At 51.1% G+C, this 13,303-nt stretch overlaps 1 protein-coding gene across 9 annotated transcripts in view; it reads right to left on the reverse strand.

Moving 5' to 3' along the window:
* The window catches only part of SNED1 (sushi, nidogen and EGF like domains 1), a 2,618,914-nt gene that overhangs the window by 2,235,517 nt on the left and 370,094 nt on the right, over positions 1-13,303 (reverse strand). The gene's annotated exons all lie outside the window — the stretch shown is intronic.

The following is a 13,303-nucleotide window of genomic DNA, read 5'->3' on the forward strand; positions in this document are numbered from 1 at the left end:
CTCAGCACGCGTCATTGACAGTGGCCACGGACACCAGGTACTGTTGAAATGGTTCCCAGAAGTCTCTGGGGCGGGACCCCATAGGCAACTCTTCCTCATACGTGACCAAAGTGTCTCTACAATAGGCCAAGTCCTCCAGCCAATTTTTTATTGTGGGTTTCCGCTTACTGTTCCAATGTAAGGATATTCTCCTCTTTGCCATCAGTAGTGCAATCACACAAAGTTTACGTCGTCTCGCCCTCAATTGCGGCACTAACCCTAGGAGACATACCTTAGCTGTACACGGCAATTGTGCCCCCAGTATAGTGTTGAGCGTCCGCACCACCCGATCCCAGTATTGTGCCACCGCATCGCAGTGCCACGCCAAGTGAATAAAATCTGCATGTTCCTGTCCGCACCTAGTGCAGTTAGAGTTGTCCCTCAGACCGTACCTGTGTAGCCGTGCAGGCGTGTGATACATGTGGTGCAAATATTTGTAGTGAATCAGTCTAAGATTCCCGTTTGGTGTCAGCATCCCCGTTAGAATGCAGGTGGCCTCCCATTCCTCCTCCGTGAGGTCATCTCCCAGTGCTGCGTTCCATTTCTCCCTGGCTCTGGTAGTGTTACCCCCATTACTAGCTTGCGCACTGCGGTATAGTCGGGACACCAAGTGTGATGCTGAGGGGGTGTTGAGCACAAGTGTCAGTGGTGCGAGCGCCTGTGGTTCTACCGGGAAAGTCACAAAATGCTCCCTCACCGCCCTCTGTAATCGGTAATAGTTGAACCTGAATAACAGTGTTGGATTCTGAATGTATGTCAGTTGGTCCAGTGGCACAAACATCCCATCTTTATATAAATCCCCTAGGGTGTCTATGCCAGCACGTTTAAGGAGGTCCATCCCCACCTGCTCCTGTGTGACAGATAGTGCCGGATGGTGTGCTAATGGGAGTGTTGGTGCGTAGATTGGTGTGCAGCGCGCCATCCTACTCAGTGTCCTCCATGCTTCTATTGTGGTGTTTACTGGGTTGATGTCATGATCGTGCAACCTGGGACGTTTGTGTGTTAATATACTTGTTAGTGGGATGGGATCAGCGTCTCCGCGTTCCACTGCCACGTGCGTTAAAAAAGGAATCTCATGGAACCAATAGTGCGCGAATTGCGCCTGGGCGCACTGGTAGTATAGGTAAATATCTGGCACCTTGAAGCCCCCTTTAGCGTATGGGAGAGTCAGAGTTTGCAGGTCCAATCTAGCCTGCTTCCCCGCCCATATTAAGGAGAGCATGAGGGATTTGATGTTGCGAAACACCTCGGCCGGTGGCTTAATAGGTATATTATTGAAGAGATACAAGAATTTGGGCAGGAGCACCATTTTCACAATGGCAAGTCTGTCTGCCAGTGAGAGCGGCAGTCCAATCCATCTTTTGACCTTATCTGCTAGCGTGGAGACAGTCCTCCCGTAGTTGGTGCGAATGACCAACTCCGGGTCTCTGTGGAACCAAACGCCTAAATATTTCGTCGGTTCCTCCTGCCATTCCAGGGGGTAGTCCAGCGCAGTGGGCCGGGTTCCGTCCGTCAGCGGGAGTATGATGGATTTGCCCCAATTGATGTGAAGGCCCGAGTATTGGCCGAATTTAATGTATTCCCTGAGCAGTGGGTTGAGATTCGTCTCAGGGTTTTTTACGTACAGGACCATGTCATCTGCATATAAGGCTATGTGTATGGGTCGCGTAGGCAACTGAATAGCTGAATAGTGGTGGTGTTGTCGTATCTTACAAGCCAAGGGTTCCAGTATAAGGGCGAACAGCATTGGCGATAGAGGACACCCTTGTCTAGTGCCTCGCTCTATGGGTATAGGGGACGACAGATGCTTGTTTACCCGTATGCGGGCCGACAGGCCCGAGTATAGCATTGTAATCCATCCGATGAATAACGGGGGGAACCCCATCCGGATCAGGACTGCGTGGAGGAACGGCCAGTCAATTGTGTCGAATGCCTTAGCCGCATCCAACAAGACAGCAACCGCTTTGATGTCCGGGGCCAAATAGTGTGCCAGTGCAAAAAGCGTGCGAGTGTTGTGCGTGGTCGATCGGTCCGGAATGAAACCAGCCTGGTCAGGTCTAATTAACATCGGCATTAGTGGCTTTAGTCGGTCTGCTAGGATGCTAGCCAATATCTTGGTGTCTATGTTTATCAAGGAGAGGGGGCGGTAAGAGTCGCAGTGTTCTTCGTCTTTGCCCGGTTTCAGCAGGGCGATGATCAGCGCCTCTCTCATGGACGGTGGCAGTGTTTGGGCCTCATGTGCGGCCTCGTATAGATTCATCAGATGAGGTGCTAGCGTGTCTGCATATGTTTTATAGAATTCTATGACGAAGCCGTCTGGGCCCGGCGCTTTGCCATTGGGGAGTCGTTTGATAGTGTCTATGATTTCTCGTGTCGTGAGAGGCCTAGCTAAATACTCCCTGTGTCCGTCAGCCAGCCAGGCGATTTCAACGTCAGCCATGTATTCCAATAGTTCCTCCCGAGATAATTGAGCCCTGGCCTCATACAGTGCCCCGTAGGTGTCTCTGAATTCACCCATAATGGTCGGCATGTCATGTGCACGAGTACCCTGTTTGGTATGTATAGTCGCTATATGCTGTGGCGCCCTCCCCGAGCAGATCTTTTCTGCTAGGGCCCTGCCCGGTCTGCCTCCTTCCCCATATCTCCTAGCCGTCGTTCTCTTGAAGATGTATTTAAGTTCGTCATCAGCAAATGTGTTGTATTCTAATAGTAGTGTCTGAATGCCACTTAGCAGTGCTGTGTCTCCAGTGTTTGTGTATCTCTGTTCCAGGTCTTGAAGCATCTCCTCCCTTCTTTTTAGTTGGTGACGAATATCTTTTAATATGCCAGCGGACGTGTTAATGCACACGCCCCGTATAGTTGCTTTATATGCTTCCCACAAGAGGCACGGGTCCTCCGTGGTGGGGGCATTCAATTCAAAGTAGTCAGTGATCGCTTTTTGGACTGTGTCGACATACAGCGGATCGCGCAGGGCCTGTGCGTTAAAGCGCCAGGTGTAGGGTGGTGGGGCATAGTGTGGGATCCGTAACCTCAAAAGTACAGGGCCGTGATCCGATAGTGTTCTCGGGAGATGCGTTATCTGCTCCACCCATGCAAGGACGTCCTGAGTAGCCAGCCAAAAATCCAATCTGGACCAGCTTCTATTTGCAGCGTTTATGTGCGTGGCAACCTGTTCCCCCGGGTGTAGTAGCCGCCACAGGTCGCTTACATGTAAATTAGACATAGCGTCCAGCAGCATTTCCCTCGCCTTGGTATGTTGCTCAGGTGTGTGTGTCGCTCTGTCGAGCCCGTCTCTGAGTGTCACGTTAAAGTCCCCCCCCAAATGACATTGTCCGCTTGTATATCCGCTATAGTGTGCCATAACCGTTCAAAAAAACCCGCATCATCCACATTCGGACCATATACATTCACAAGGGCTAGTTTCTGGTGTCTCGTCTCGCCTGCCACTATAACATATCGCCCTCCTGTGTCAGTGTACGTGTCTTTAATTTTGAAGTGTGTACCTTTCTTGATCAAGATACTGACGCCTCGGGAGTACGTCGAGTAATATGCACCTGTGGCGGATTCCGCCCATTTTGAGCCCAACCTGGATGTGGAATTGGGTGCCATGTGTGTTTCTTGGAGAAATGCCACATCTACCTGAAGTCTGTCAAAGTATGCAAACATCTGCCGTTTCTTTTTCGGATTTCCCAGCCCCCTGACATTCCATGTGATGAAATTTAGTGTGTCAGAGCGTGCCATTAGTATGTGGTCAGGTGAAATTGTGTGTCGCGTGATCTATGTGGCCACCTGTGGAACAGCTCATTTTCAGCATACATAATACAGGCAATAAAAGAGGTCGCAATGCTTCTCAGACACAGTGCAAACATATTAACTCTACCCAGCTTCCCCAGCCCCCCACCTCCCACTTTAGCGCCCAAACTTTGCCAAAGCCATTCCCCCCCAAACTTCAGAACTGTGAATAAACTTGTTGTGGGGAACACCCTCCTGGGGGTGCCGCCTGAAGCACACATCTCCACCCACATAGTGGATGTGGACGTGCGCGATGTCTAGATAATGATAGCGTCAATAATCACCCCCTAGGCCCCTCATCCCGCCCCCAATCCCCCGCAAGAGCAACATGATCAGTGTCATTCCCTCCATGTCCCTCCGAGGTTTCAATACCCATGCAGGCAGTGTCACACACCCTCGTAGTTAGTGTCTCAGGGTATCGCAGTGATAGAGCGGTCAGTACAGCCAGCCGGCCGCATGTCTTTAATCAGGTGAGACCCAGAGCACGTGTCCGGGTTCTGCAACAACACTCCCCAAGTGTACTCACTGCGCTATTGCCGATGGCGTCTCCCTTCCATAGTTCGTCAGCATTGACAACATCAGTCCCGTGGGACTCAACATGTGGCAGCACTTTGTCAGAAGTGTCCGTCGCCCGCTGCCAGTGTCGAGAAAGTACTCCAATGACGCGGACATGGCAGCCATTTTGTCATCAGTCGTTGTCGCTCATTCTGGCCGCAGTCTCCTGAGTCTTCCGGCGTTTGGTGAGGTTCTTGACATAATCCTGCGCAGCCTGAACCGTCGTGAGAATTACCGGCTTGCCATCCGTTAGGATTTTAAGTTTTGCTGGGTACAGCATCGCGTATCCAATGTCCAGCTCCCGAAGTTTCTTCTTCACTGGAGCAAATTCCTTCCTTGCCTGCTGCACCGCCATGGTGTGGTCTGGGTAGAATTCCAGCGAATTGCCCTGGTGGGTAATGGCGCCTTTTTCCCTCGCCATACGTAGTACGGCGTCCCTGTCCCTGTAGTTGAGCATTCGGGCGATGATTATCCGAGGCGTAGCCCCCGGTTTTGGAGTGGGGGCCAGGGAACGATGAGCCCGTTCGACCAAGAAGACGGCAGAGAAGCTTTCAGCCCCGAAGATATCTTTCAGCATGTTCTCAACGTACGTCTCCATTCTGCCCGTGTTGGTGGATTCCGGCAGGCCCGAGATGCGTACGTTGTTGCGGCGGGACCTCGCTTCTTGGTCCTCCACCTTCGCCTTCAGGGTGTCCAGGGTCTTTTCAATGGCGCTGTGTGTTTTCGCTATGTCTCTGGAGTGGTCCTCCACCGAGGAGATCCTCTGCTCCGCCTCCACCAGCCTCTCGCCGTGATTTTCCAGCTTGTTTGATAGCGAGTCCACCCTCGCCATGACGCTGTCCATTTTGTTATTCATATCGTGCAAGCTCTGTTGGATAGCCCTTAGTACTGCCTCCATGCCGGCGCCGTCCCCTAGAACCTGGTCTCCGTCAGTGTCCTGAGCAGCTCCCGTTTTCGCCGTTTGCTTTTTCGCCTCGAAAGGCAGTTTCGTTTGCTGTCTATCGGGCTTCCCCATGAAGCCCGCGGGTGCGGCTGGGCTAGCGACTGTCGGGCTCGTTGGGGCTGCTGGTTTGGTTGTTGTCCGTGTGCGTCGCAATTTCGCTCCAGCCGTCCCCTGTGCTGGGGATCTATTCATTTGAATGGCCACGTAGTCACATATTGGCCCAGGGTAGCGTCCGGTGTTTCGCAGGCGTGTCTCTGGATGGTGGATATAGTTAGGGGACTGCGTTGCGCTTCTTGTAGCACCCTGTCCGTGTGAGGCGGCCCCGTGAGTGAGGGCAGGTCTGGTTCGCGCCTTCTGGAGCGGCGCGCGGTAGTGTCGGGAAGCCTCGCGCCACCTCACCTCTGCCAGCGAGCTCCCAGCTGCCTATCTCCTCCGCTCACCCCCTCAGCCGCGCTGTGTAGCTGTCCCGTACCTGTTCACTTGCTGGCGCAGTAGAACGGGGAGCCGGCAGTGTCTGGGGCAGAGTCACCAATCTTGCGCTTCACCGCCGCCGCCATTTTGGTTGCCGTGGAACGCACAGTGCATGTTCAAAGATCTGTTCATTATATAGGCACTTCGTATCAGATTGACACCGGCTCCCGTTTCTCACTGTCTGTGCGCCGGAATGGGGAGAGTCCTGTGTTCATCCGAGGGCGGCAGCGTTCAGTTTCAGCCGCGGTCGTCACGACCGCGCGCCGCCATCTTGACCAGCCTTCCAGCGCCGTGAGGTTTTTCGCAGTTTCCTTCGGCGTGCTGCATAATTGCTGGCCGGCGTCAACGCATTGCGGAGTCGGATCGTTTAGCCGTCCATTCCGCTGTGTTTTACGGGAATCAGGGTGGATTTGGGGCCAAGGGGTCCGTGGAAACGCGCCCGTCCGGCGGAGCTGACTTAGCAGTCAGCCATTCCGCAGTGCGCCCTCTAGCGCCCCCCTGAGCGTGTACACTATATGGGGACTTTGTTTGTGGACGGGGCCGTCCCTTTACAGTGTTTGAATACTCGACGCGAGTGAGCGGCTGCTCCTGCGTGTTACCACGTCTCGCATAGCACAAACTGTGAGGCTGCTAGTCCATTGATATTTGGGGAGCCAGTGAGGACTACTGCTCACCTTGTGGATTCTTGCCTATATACCCTACTCGAACTCTGATTGAGGGACATCCCAGACTTTGAGACCCTTTGTTCGAGTGGCCACTGGTGCAACACACCAAGGCATTACTGTACTTCTCCTTGGTGTGTGTCGGGACCAGCATTCTTGCGGGGGACGGTTAGGACAGCTGGCTAGACCGTCTAAGGATAGGTAAAGGCTCGAGTGGCATTGTCGGCCACCACTAAGCACGGTGCCCTCCGTTGGGGAGTGCGGAGGACGGTGTGAACGTCTAAAGGGCAAGTAAGGGTGGAGTTAACCCTTGTTGTTTTTGCTGGATTGTATAACGTATTATCCGGATTGTATTCGAGCCACATATAAAGCCGGTTATACATACTTTGGGTCTTTGGTTGCCTTATTTACGCATTTCTGATTAAGGGTCTTGGAATTCTGTTTACAAACCCAATCCCGAGGGCAGTCAGGGATTACATAATATCCGACCTTCCCTCATTTAATCAGCCTCCCGGTTGGGTTGGTGAACATGGCCGACATGGGCGATGTGTTAGCCGCCCTGCTTGCAGTCCAGAACGAACTAGCGGCCTCCAGGTTGGAAACCGCTGACATACGGGCCAGAATGGAAAACCTCCAAAGGAACCCGTTTGATGCAGGAACACCAGTGGTGGCTCAGCCGGCTGCGGTGGTTGCGGAACTGCCGGTGTCTATACCGCTTGCTACGCCCGAGCGATATAGCGGTGATCCAATCACCGTTCAAGTGTTTTTAACACAAGTAGCCCTGCATTTTTCTTGCAAGCCCACGTCGTTTCCCACCAATCAGGCGAGAGTCGCCTTTTTGATTTCATATCTGGCGGGAAACACCGCTCAATGGGCAGTACCGTTGGTGAGCAGAAACGACCCTCTTATACATGATTGGGACTCATTCCAAGAGGAGTTCATAAAGGTATTTGATAGGAGGACTGATTCTTATACGGCCGACAGAGAGCTGCTGGAGTTACGCCAAGGTAACAACGGGCTTGTACAGTACATGAATTCGTTGCGACGGTTGGTGTCGGAAACCAAGTGGCCTACGGCAAAGAGGGCAGCGCTCTTCCATCAAGGCCTAAGCGAAGAACTGAAGGACGTGATAGCCCAAATCGACCCCCAACCGGCCACATGTGAGGATCTCATCAGCCTGGTCCTTCGCCTTGACCATAGGCTGGGGGAACGACGAGGGGATCATAGGAAAAAGGATAAAACCCTACCAGTCCACGGGCCTTCTGGGGCCGTGGATACTCCGCCTACCGCACACTCTGAGCCAATGTATGTAGGGGCGATACGGGCCAGCTTGACATCCACTGAAAAAGAATCACGCCGCAAACAGGGACTATGCCTTTATTGTGGCAAGAAAGGCCACTTCGTGAGGGAGTGTCCGGTCAAGCCGCGGATGGGTCGTTTCAGGAACCCCAGCATGACAACTGCAGCCGTTGACAACCCTGCGGAAAACTGATGGACTCCAGGAAAAGAGAAGGGGATTCTGGGAGTCGTTGTTTTAACCCTTCCGTTCAGCTGAAGAGGCCGTCAAACCAGAGACATTTGTTCATAACCATCCACCTTAATGTAAGGGAAGAGTGGATTCCAGTAGAAGCCATGGTAGACTCATGTGCCACGGGTCTCTTCATGGATGCGGAGAAAGCCAGATACTTATCCGTCGTGCTTACATCCAAAGAAGTGTCAGAGAATGTCTTTGCGGTAGATGGGCGACGTCTTGCCTCAGGGCCCATCAATCAACACACCGGGAATGTCCAAGTGAGGTACGGAAAGGAGCACTTGGAGGACATCGATTTCAACATCATCCAAGCACCCCAATATGGAGTAATTCTGGGGTTACCCTGGCTCCAGAAACACAACCCCTCGATCAACTGGGCCTCTCACGAATAAAAATGAAGTCTGTTTACTGTCCACACAACTGCGGTGTGGCCGCTTCTCAACAAGAGTCGGCGGGCAACATGCCACATGCTATCGCCACTGCGGCGGAGAAATGCGTTGACCTCCCCAAGCCTACCAATATTACGGTGATGTGTTCGATGACACACAAGCCGAAGTGCTACCCCCGTATCGGATATACGATTGCCAGATAGACTTGGTTCCGGGGGCGAGCATACCAAGTGGAAGACTATACGCGTTGTCAGAGCCGGAGAACCTGCATTTGCGCACATACCTAGACAACATGCTACGCCTTGGATTCATACGCCCTTCCAAATCCCCGGCCGCCTCTCCCCTGTTCTTCATCCCCAAAGCCAACGGGGAACTCCGCGCCTGTGTGGACTTCAGGGTCCTCAATGTCATAACAGTAAAAAACCGATATCCACTGCCCCTTATAAATGTGTTGTTGGAGCAAGTTAAAACCGCCAGGATTTACACCAAACTTGACTTGAAGGGGGCCTACCATCTGGTGCGTATGAGAACAGGGGATGAATGGAAGACGGCGTTTAAAACACGGTTTGGGCTGTACGAATACATGGTGATGCCATTCGGCCTCTGTAACGCCCCTGCGGCGTTTCAGTTCTTTTTAAATGACGTACCACATGAACTCCTGGACGTCTACGTTGTAGTATACATTGACGATATCTTGGTTTATTCCAACAACGAAGAAGAGCACATACAACATGTTTCTAGGGTTTTGCAGATACTACGAGAAAAACGGTTGTTCTGAAAGCTTAGCAAATGGGACTTCCATGTCACGTCCGTGGGGTTCCTGGGAGTGATGTTGAGCCCCGATGGCCAGACGATGGCGGACCGAAAGGTCAAGGCAATAAAAGAATGGCAATCACCTCGGAACGTCAAGGAGGTGCAAAGCTTCATCGGCTTTGCCAACTTTTATAGGCATTTTATAGATGGGTTTTCGGGACTGGTGTCCCCTATTACGCATCTTTTAAGGAAATCGCAGACCTTTCTATGGACCCCCGAGGCGGAGGAGGCCTTTTCTGCCCTGAAGAAGGCTTTTGGATCGGCACCCGAATACGGACCTTCCGTTTATAGTAGAGGCGGATGCATCGGACGTGGCTCTGGGAGCCATTTTGTCGCAGCGACACCCATGTTCCGGAGTGCTCCACCCAGTGGCCTTCATGTGAGGGAAGCTGAATGAGGCCGAGAGAAACTGTTGTTGTTGAATAGCTTTATTTCGATATATTTGTCATATCATAAAAGCATTACAATACAAAAGCAGGTAAAAATATAATACAATTTGACAATTCATCCATCTATACACTTTATACAATAAACAATAGTATATAGTCATTAATGGAATGATATAGGAAGGAATTCATAGCATAAAATGGTTAAAGCGAGCTGAATCAATGCGGATAGCCTTACTGGAGAAGCAATTTCCTCACAGATCTTATCCTCCATACCCAACCCAGAAATTTTGCCAGGCAACAGGCGAACAGAGGACGAGCATCAGATCTTAAGATATGTAGGGCCTCCAAGTGCGATCGAGTGCCTAGACTCATGCAAAGTGGTTTCAGCCATCTGCATCGAGGTGCTACATAAGCTGGGCACTCAAACATTAGATGGGCAATGGACTCATCCCTGTTTTCACAGAAAGGACAGTACGGTATGGTTTGCCGAGGTGGTTTCCAGCTTGCTGTCCAATGCCCTAAAGGCAGAACTCCCACCCTAAATTTAAAATACAATGACCTATCCATCGGGTTGGAGATCAAATCCAGATAAGGTTCTCTAAAGGGGAGGTCCTTGATGAGCAAGAACTCAACAGCAGATCTGCATAGTTTGGAATTACTCCCTCTCTTATTTGCCACCCAAGACCAGTATATTTTCTTTAGCATCTGTTTGGGTGGGGCTGTTCTATTATCCCAAGCGTCTCCAAGGCCCAGTTCACAAAGAAGCCGCTTTACTTCCGTGAGCCAACCAACCTTATGCCAGCCTGGGGATAGGAGGAGTTCGCTCAGGGCTTCTGCGTAACTTGACAGTTCTGGTACATTCCATATTCGAGCCCACAATAGGAGGGGCCGTAGCCTTGCTTGCTCAGATATAGGGCGTGTACCTGCATCTAATAAAAGAGGGAGTGTGGGAGTGCTGTGTGGTAACCTCATGAGCTCTTTATGAAATTTATTTTCAAGATGGGTCAAGGTATCGACTTTCTGAGTGCCCCACAATTCAGACCCATACAGCGCCGCACTCACCACCTTTGCCCTATAAATATCTAATATCACCCCAATAGGTTTAAGAGGTGAGGCACGATGTTCTTTTAACAATGCCCCTGTAACCCTCTTGTGGGTCAGAAGGATTTTTTGATGGTGAGCCTTCCAACTCATAGAGTCACAGAGTCGAATGCCTAAGTAGTCAAATTCCCTTACCCTTTCAAGTGGGACTGTGTCTAGGGTTGGGGGATTGACTGTCTTCCTAGGGGGGTTTAAGACCAAGAACTTGGTCTTGCTTATGTTGATGACTAAGCCCCTAGAATCACAAAAGTCCTTAAACCTAGAAAGCAACGTTTGAAGGCCTATCGGGGTTTTTGAAATCAGTAGGGTATCATCTGCAAATAGGAGGGTAGGTATTTTCCTGCCCGCCAGAGAGGGTGCGTCTGCTGGATGTTTGAGAAGGTGCTCCACCACTCCGTTAAGATAAAGAGAAAACAGAGTGGGGGCTAACACACACCCCTGGCGGACACCCCTATCTACAGGAATGTGAGATGTTTTTGGCCCTGTTCGCCCCATCTGATTTGTGCAAAGTTGCTTTCGTGAAAGTTAATAAGCAAAGCCAGCAAGTACGGAGGGATACCCAAACCCTCTAGAACATCCCACAATTGGTCACGCGGGACCAGGTCAAAGGCAGTCTGTAAGTCTATAAAAGCGAGATACAGACTGCCTTTGCCCAGTACGACCACTTTCCAATAGAGCATTAAAAAGCGGAATGTCTGTTCGATAGTGCCGGTTCCTGATCTAAAACCGGCCTGGAAGTCGGACAGAACCTGATTTTTTTCAGCCCAGTGCAAAATCCTCCCTAAGACTACTTTGCCTGCTACCTTCTGGGTGGAATCGAGCAGGCTGATTGGACGGTAATTAGCAGGGTCGTCCCTACAGCCTTTCTTGAAAATCGGGACGACCTCCGCACCCTTCCAAGAGTCCGGGAGGCACCCTCCCATCATGGCCTCGTTCAGAAGTGAAGCAATGAGTACGCTCCATACCTCTATATTGACCCGCAACAAATCACCCGGGACGCCATCCGGGCCTGCAGCTTTGTTGGCAACAAGGCACCTAATTGCCCCTTCAACTTCTTTAACAGCAAAGGGGTGGTCATTGTTTGTGTTAGCGACCGACCCTCTATACATGAGACCCCTGTTTTGTCCTAGTACACCTGGTGGCATGGAGTAGAGCTTTGAAAAATTTGCAAACCAAGCCTCCCCTGTGATATCGCAAGTCAGTTGTGTGTCGACAGGCCTATCCCTGCCTCTGAGCAAATCCCAGAAACCCTTCGTGTCCTTTTTGGAGCTAGCGTCCATTAGGTCTCTCCAAAAATTGGTTTCATATGCTTCCCTTGCCACAGATTGGATTTTTTGGTAACTTTTCCTAGCGAGTCTAATTTGAACTGGGTCTTTGGTTTCTACAGCTAGGATAAGTTAACTTTTGGCAGCACGACAAGTAGAAGAGTACCATTTATCTCTACCCTTGGTTGCAGTTTTCCTTGTAGCCCTTGCCCTACACTGTGGGACTATGAACAAATCACTCAAGGCTGAGACGGTTTCAGAGAAAGCCGTAAGGACATCATGATTAATAGAATCCGATGTGTCTAGACGGTGCTTCACACTTGTCATTACGGTCTTCGCTTGGGCCATTCTCCCCTCGTCCGCAGCAACTTTAGCCCATTTTAGTCGCCTACCGCAGTTTGAGGGAACAACTTCATGGGATGATTTCCAGATGGATAAAGACCTAGTTGGATTCCCATCTTGCCACGGGAGGGTAAGGGTTAGGGCCAAGGGATTGTGGTCGCTGTCGGATGTCGGTAAGACTTCCATGTCACAGAGATACGGCCATAGATTATAGTTAAGCAGTATATAATCAATTCTAGAGGTGTGTCTCACCCTGTTGTAGGTGTGCACTCCCTTAGAATCAGACTTCGATCGACCATTGGTAGCTCTAAGATCGTGTTCTAGACAGAGTGAGTTGAGATCTATGGCACTCTGGGTCAATTTTTTGATTGGATCCAGAGAGAGCAGGGTAATACCTCTCCTAGCATCGTCTTCCCAGGTGTCCAGGATGTCCTCGCTGGCTAACGGTTCAAAACAACAGTTGAGGTCTCCAGCCAGGACAACGAGGGAGTCGATTTTGCAGGCTCTAATCTCCTCTTCTAGTCCGGTTGAGGATAACAATGAATTCCCCCCCCCTAGCCCCCCTTAAGTAAAGATTAAACACTTCTAACTTCCTACCCCCAGGACACTGAATGGTAAGTCTCAAAAGGTCAGAAGATTGGGTGTTTGTGTGCCTTATGGTTAGTCCCAGTGCAATACTGACCCAAATAAGAAGGCCCCCCGATGGGCGGCCTTTACTGCCCTGTGATTTGGATGCTGGCACAGAGTAGGTTGTAAACCCTACCCTGTGAAAGGGCTCCAAGCACCAAGTTTCTTGCAGGAGACAGATCCCGAAGGGGTCAACGAAGGAGTTCCAATCTGGGTTGTCAACATTTCGTGCAAGCCCTGCCACATTCCAACTTAAAATCTTCAGCTGGGGATTTCCTATGAATTCTCTGGCAGATCGAAGGGGCAAGAGCAGAGGGGTCATTGTTAGAGCCAGCAGGCAGGGACAGCTGGAGGGGAATTGTAGAAATCGTCGGTAATGCAACT

Source organism: Lissotriton helveticus, chromosome 11 (genome assembly GCF_964261635.1).
Source record: "Lissotriton helveticus chromosome 11, aLisHel1.1, whole genome shotgun sequence".
NCBI classification, from domain to species: domain Eukaryota; kingdom Metazoa; phylum Chordata; class Amphibia; order Caudata; family Salamandridae; genus Lissotriton; species Lissotriton helveticus.